The 6,797-nt window shown below is 38.5% G+C and overlaps 1 long non-coding RNA gene across 1 annotated transcript; it reads right to left on the bottom strand.

Moving 5' to 3' along the window:
• Window positions 1-4,177: 4,177 nt before the first annotated feature.
• Window positions 4,178-6,097, bottom strand: LOC139195847 (uncharacterized). The gene is made up of 2 exons (XR_011580921.1): window positions 5,429-6,097; window positions 4,178-5,347 (listed from the first exon to the last, which is right to left on the bottom strand). It is a non-coding gene; the product is annotated as an uncharacterized lncRNA (long non-coding RNA).
• Window positions 6,098-6,797: the final 700 nt, after the last annotated feature.

Consider the following 6,797-nt stretch of genomic DNA (forward strand, 5'->3'; position numbering starts at 1 on the left):
TAAGAAGAATAATGGTTCAAAGTCTAGGGATGCGCTTCCTGATATTTCCAATGGTTCTAGCTTGAAAATGAGAGAATTTGGGGCTTGTTATAAATAGGCAAAAGTAGAGAAATAACCTTTGCTAAGGGCGAGAATGAAGTGATGCAAAATATCACACTAACAAAAGTATTACAGATATTAGAAAATGAGGGATACTGAAAGTATTATATTTCTTCTTTTCTCTTTCTGATGTTTGTCACACTTTGAACAACCCGAAATGCTCTATTTATAGAGCCACCTCAACGAAAACTTACAAAATTTACTATTAGTATGTGAAACATTACTATACACATGTGGGCAAACATACCCACTATTTACAACACTTCCCCTTGGATGCCCACATATCAGTATCAGTTGCCTCGTTAAAACCTTGCTTGGAAAACCCAATGGGAAAAAACCATAGCGAAGGAAAAAGAGTACAACTTTACCCGGATGGTGTTGAGCATGCTTATGTTGCCTCGTTAAAACCTTGATAGGAAAAACCCAGTGGGAAAAATCCTAATTGAAGGAAAAAGAGTACAACATGCATGTATCATGGATGCTCCCCCTGAATTGTATCTCCCCCTAATTCCGCATTCTTCAAATTTGTAAGCCGACGTAATCCGATTCCCTGCACCAACTTCTGAAATGTGCACTTTGGTAGAGATTTGGTGAACAAGTCTGCTAAATTTTCATTGGAACGGATTTGTCTGACTTCAATAAATTTACCCTTCTGAAGCTCATGTGCACTGAAAAATCTTGGAGATATGTGTTTAGTCTTATCACCCTTAATGAATCCTTCGTTCATCTGGGCGACACAGGCTGCATTATCTTCATGGATGACAGTTGGAGTGTTGTTTTTGAAGGTAGACCACATGAATTTCGGGTGTGATGGATCATTGATCTTAACAAAAAACATTCACGACTTGCTTCATGTAAAGCAATTATTTCCGAGTGATTGGAAGATGTAGCAACTAGCGTTTGTTTTGTTGATCGCCATGAAATTGCAGTATCTCCATTAGTGAACACATATCCATTTTGTGAGCGGGCTTTATGCGAATCGGAGAGAAAACCAGCATCTGCGTATCCAACAAGGATCTGTTCATTTGTGCACTTGTCTGAGTAGAAGAGACCCATATCTGTTGTCCCATGAAGGTATCGTAGAATATCTTTGACTCCCTTCCAATGACGAATTGTTGGAGCAGAGCTATACCTAGCTAACAAGTTAACTGAAAAAGCTATATTTGGTCTAGTACATTGCGCTAAAAACAATAAAGCACCTATTGCGCTCAAATATGGTACTTCTGGACCAAGGACCAGTTCATCATCTTATTTTGGACGGAATGGATCTTTCTTAATGTCCAAAGAATGAACGACCATTGGGGTGCTAAGTGGATAAGCCTTGTCCATGCCAAATCGCTTCAGTATTTTTTCAATGTAAGCTGATTGATGGACCAAAATTCCATTATCACAATGTTCGATCTGCAGGCCGAGACGATATTTTATTTTCCCAAGGTCTTTCATTTCAAATCGCTTTTCAGATATTCAGCAGTTTTATTGAGCTCATCAGGGGTTCCAACTAGGTTCATATCATCGACGTATACTACCACTATAGCAAATCCAATATTTGATTTCTTAATGAACACACAAGGGCAGATAACATTGTTGGCATATCCTTCTTTAATCAAATACTCACTGAGACGATTATACCACATTCGCCCAGATTGTTTCAACGCATATAGTGATCGCCTTAATTTGATTGAGAACATACCTCGTGGTTTGTTAGTTGCTTCAGGCAACTTAAGTCCTTATGGGACTTTCACATATATGTCAGTATCTAATTCTCCATATAGATACGCGGTGATGACATCCATAAGTCGTATGTCAAGTTTTTCTGAAATCACCAAACTTATTAAGTAAGGGAACGTAATTGTGTCCATTATAGGATAGTATGTCTCTTCATAATCAATTCCAGGTCTTTGTGAAAAACCTTGTGCAACGAGTCTTGCTTTATATCTTGCAATCTCATTTTTTGTCATTACGTTTCCTTGTGAATACCCATTTGTAACCCACGGGATTTACACAAGGCGGGGTTTGGACTACTGGTCCAAAAATATTTCGCTTTTCTAAGGAATTTAATTCTGCCTGGATTGCATCTTTCCACTTAGGCCAATCTTGTCTCTGTTTGCATTCTTCAACAGAGAGGGGCTCAATGTCATCGCTTAATGTAATTTCAGTGGCTATTGCAAATGCAAACATGTCGTCAATGATTATTTCATTTCGATCCCACAATTCATTAGTACATGCATAATTTATGGATATTTCTTTGCTTTCATGTACTTCTGTCTCTTCAGGGACAGGTGTCTCAACAAGGACATTTTCTTTTTCTGGAAGTATAGAATCATGAATTGTGGATTTATGATTCATTTTCTTTTCTTGAATGATTTCATTTGAGTTCAACTGTGCCCTCATCTTTCTCTTTTGAACAGCTGAATCTTTTGAACTTGGGGGTCTACCACGTTTCAGGCGTACACTAGAGGAATCATTCGCTGCCACTTTATTTTGTTCAACGGGGACATCAATTCTTGCAGGTGCATTTGCAACTGGTATATGTGACTTTGTCACTTTTGAAGCATCATTAAATGCATTTGGCATTTGATTAGCAATACCTTGAAGATGAACGATCATTTTCACCTCATTTTCACATTGAGTGCTTCGTTGATCAAAATGAGATAATGTGGGAACAACCCATGTTAGCTCTTGCCGTTCTTTTGGAGTCATCTTTTCTCCCCCTAATGATGGGAAAACTATCTCATCAAAATGAAAATCAGCAAAACGAGTTGTAAACATATCATCAGTCAAAGGTTCCAAATATCTAATGATAGATGGTAAATCAAAACCCACATAGATTCCCAGTCTGCGCTGAGGTCCCATTTTAGTTCGTTGTGGTTGTGCAATAGGCACATAAACAGCACAACCAAAAACTCGTAAATGTGAAATGTTTGGCTGATGTTCAAACACGAGTTGTATTGATGAGTATTGGTGGTTGGCTATAGGTCTCAGTCAAACCAATAATGCTGCATGTAAGATGGCATGTCCCCATGCAGAGATTGGCAATTTCGTTCTCATGAGCAGAGTGCGGGCTATTAATTGAAGCCACTTGATAAATGCCTCTGCTAAACCATTTTGGGTATGGACATGACGAACATGATGTTCAACATCAATGCCCAGTGCCATGCTGTAATCATCAAAGGTTTGAGACGTAAATTCACCAGCGTTATCAAGTCGAATGGACTTAATGGGATGATCTGGGAATTGTGCTTGCAGCTTAATTATCTGAGCAAGAAGTCTTGCAAAAGCTACATTTCGAGTAGACAATAGGCAAACATGTGACCATTGGGTAGATGCATCAACCAAAACCGTAAAATATCGAAATGGTCCACAAGGTGGTTGAATAGGTCCACAAATATCCCCTTGAATTCTTTGCAAAAATGATGAGGATTCATCATCAACCTTTAGTTGTGATGGTCTAATTACCAACTTCCCTTAGGAACAAACCTTGCAAAGGTTATCATTTGAGACATCAATGTGTCTGCTCAATAATGGATGTCCATTAGAGTTAGTAATGATTCTACACATCATGGTAGATCCTGGATGACCCAGACGATCATGCCAAAGCATGTAAACCTTTGAATCCATGAACTTCTAGTTCATGACAGCATGTGTCTCAATTATCTTTATGTATGTATAATACAATCCACTCGATAAACCATGCAACTTCTCCAATATACACTCTTGGGTATCATTGGAGGTAATGCATAAATATTCCACATTTTTTACACTTTTCGTTTCAATGTGGTATCCAATTAGACGTATGTCTTTAAAACTCAACAAATTTCGAATGGATTGAGTAGCATATAATGCATTTTGTATGGACAATATTGTTTCATTTGGTAACATAATCTGGGCTTTTCCTGAGCCTTCAATTACATCTGATTGCCTTGATATTGTTGTTACCTTTACTTTTCCAAGTACCAAATTCGAGAAATACTTTCGATCTCGAGGTATTGAATGCGTGGTTGCGCTGTCTACAAGACAAAAGTTTCCGCCATTGCTCTTGTTTTGAGAATAACCATAATTTTTATCCATGTTCTCTGAGTAAAGAAAAAGCAGTTTATTCATACTGGAATACTACTTTTATTGAATTGAAAATGCGAGCATTAAACCACAAGTACAAATAACAAGAGTACATTAAACATAAATAATTCAATCGGACCCATAAACTTCATTTCCTCTTTCATTAATAAAGTCTGTAGCATCTAGATGGGTTATGTTTAACTGTCCTGATAAATTGGTCATTGGATCAGGGGTTTCCATTGGTTGAGCCTAGTCGAAGAAATTGATCTTAACACCCTTCTCCTTGAAGGAGGCTTGATACAGCTCCACCAGATGCTTTGGGGTGTAACAAGTACGCGCCCAATGTCCGTTGCTACCACACCTATGGCAAACTCCTTCAGGATTTCTAGGAGTGTTCATATGAGCTTTTCCTTTATGGTGATTTTCATTTTTAAAGCTCGGGCCTGGATTATGCCTTGGAACCTGGTTGTGAAACTGGACACCATGTTCTTGCCTTTCCTGTTCCACCAGCCTCGCTTGTGGCCATGTCCTCGTTTGTAATTATTACCATGGGAGGATATGGTATTCCTTTCAAGGGAAGCAACATTCACTTCTGGGAACGGTGCTGATCCAGTAGGTCGGGAATTATGGTTTTTCATCAGGAGCTCATTGTTCTGTTCAGCTACCAGGAGCGCATATATCAGCTGGTTGTATTCAATGAAGCCTCGCGCTCTATATTGCTGCTACATGAGCATGTTAGAGGCAAGAAATGTGCTGAAAGTCTTTTCCAGTAACATCTCCTCAGTAATAGTATCCCCACAGAGCTTCATCTGAAAGGTAATTCTGAACAACGCAGAATTGTACTCAGCCACTGACTTGAAATCCTAGATCCTTAGGTGAGTCCAGTCATAGCGAGTTCTTGGAAGAATCACCGTTGTCTGGTGATTGTATCTGTTTCTCAAGGCATTCCAGGGGGCTAACAGATCTTTAACCGTTAAGTACTCGCTATTTAGTGCCTCATCAAGATGGCGACGAATAAAAATCATGGCCTTCGCCCGATCTTGAGATGATGAGCTGCTCTCTTCCCTGATGGTATCTCCAAGATTCGCTACTTCCAGATGGATCTTGGTATCCAGTACCCAGGTAAGGTAATTCTTTCCAGTAATGTCTAAGGCAGCAAAATCAAGCTTTGCCAAGTTTGCCATTTTCTTTTCTGAAAGAAAAATGAGGTGTGTAAGAACTTGCAATAATATGTGCTCTGGAGGAATATATTGTTAGAACTTCCAGTTCTGACAAATTTTTGATATTCAGGCCAAAATGTTAAGTACTCGAAACTTCAGGCTCGAGATTTACATGATTAATGAGAAGGGCAATTGTACCGCACCATTCTCATCGAAACAAGTATAGGATGAGCAATTATTCCGCACTACTTTAAACAGCAGAAAAATTTAAATATGTTGAGCAAGGTGGACGATTATACCGCACCACCTAAAATTGCGATAAAATTTAAATATGCAAAGTAGGGTGGACGATTATACAGCACCACCTAAAATTGCGGACGATTATACCGCACCACCTAAAATTGCGATAAAATTTAAATATGCAAAGCAGGGTGGACGATTATACCACACCACCTAAAATTGCGATAAAATTTAAATATGCAAAGCAAAGTGGGTGATTATTCCACACCACCTAAAGTTGCGATAAAATTAAATAGCAGGTAAATTTAAATATGCAGGATAGGGTGTGCGATTATACCGCTCCACTTAAAATTTGCAGTAAAATTAGATCTGCAGTCTAAGATAGGCGATAGTACCGCACCATCTTGGATTGCATAAATAATCGGTGGATTAGTAGTCAATATCTACACCAAACAAGAAATCAAAGATATAATTAACTGTTAATTTGAGAACTAGAAGTAAACATGGTGCAAATAGTTCTTCGCGAGGGTATATCCAGCAATTGAGGCAGAGGAAGAAGAACAGTAAAAACCTTAGAGGAAACATTTTTTTTTTCTTTCGGTGAAGGGAAATGAGAAATTATTGGAGAGTCGTGCTGATAACGTGTTATAAATAGGCAAAAGTAGAGAAATAACCTTTGCTAAGAGTGAGGACGAAGTGGTGTAGAATATCACACTAACAAAAGTATTGCAGATATTAGAAAATGAGAGATAATGAAAGTATTATATTTTTTCTTTTCTCTATCTGATGTTTGTCACACTTTGAACAACCCGAAATGCTCTATTTATAGAGCCACCTCAACGAAAACTTACAAAATTTACTATTAGCATGTGAAACATTACTATACACATGTGGGCAAACATACCCACTATTTATAACAGGGCTTCTTCTACTATAGTAAGGCCAGCCAGTAGTTCTGTCATGAGTGGAAAGGGTTCTATGCTTAATAATTCAGTTGGTAGCCCCCTTTCAAGTGCGCAACCTTTTAAAACTCCTCAGCATTTCAAAACTGATATATACTACGGTCCTAATATGACTAAAGGAACATGTATCTTTGGTCATGTACCTCCTAATATTCATGATCAGGATGTAGGCTTAGACCCGAGAGATATGGGAGTTAATGAGGGTAAGGTTGATAAAGATCTGACTTCTCTACCCTCCCACTTCCCATACACTCTCATCCCCTCCTATTTATGCGGTCAC

This window comes from Malus domestica, chromosome 01 (assembly GCF_042453785.1).
Source record: "Malus domestica chromosome 01, GDT2T_hap1".
Classification (NCBI taxonomy): domain Eukaryota; kingdom Viridiplantae; phylum Streptophyta; class Magnoliopsida; order Rosales; family Rosaceae; genus Malus; species Malus domestica.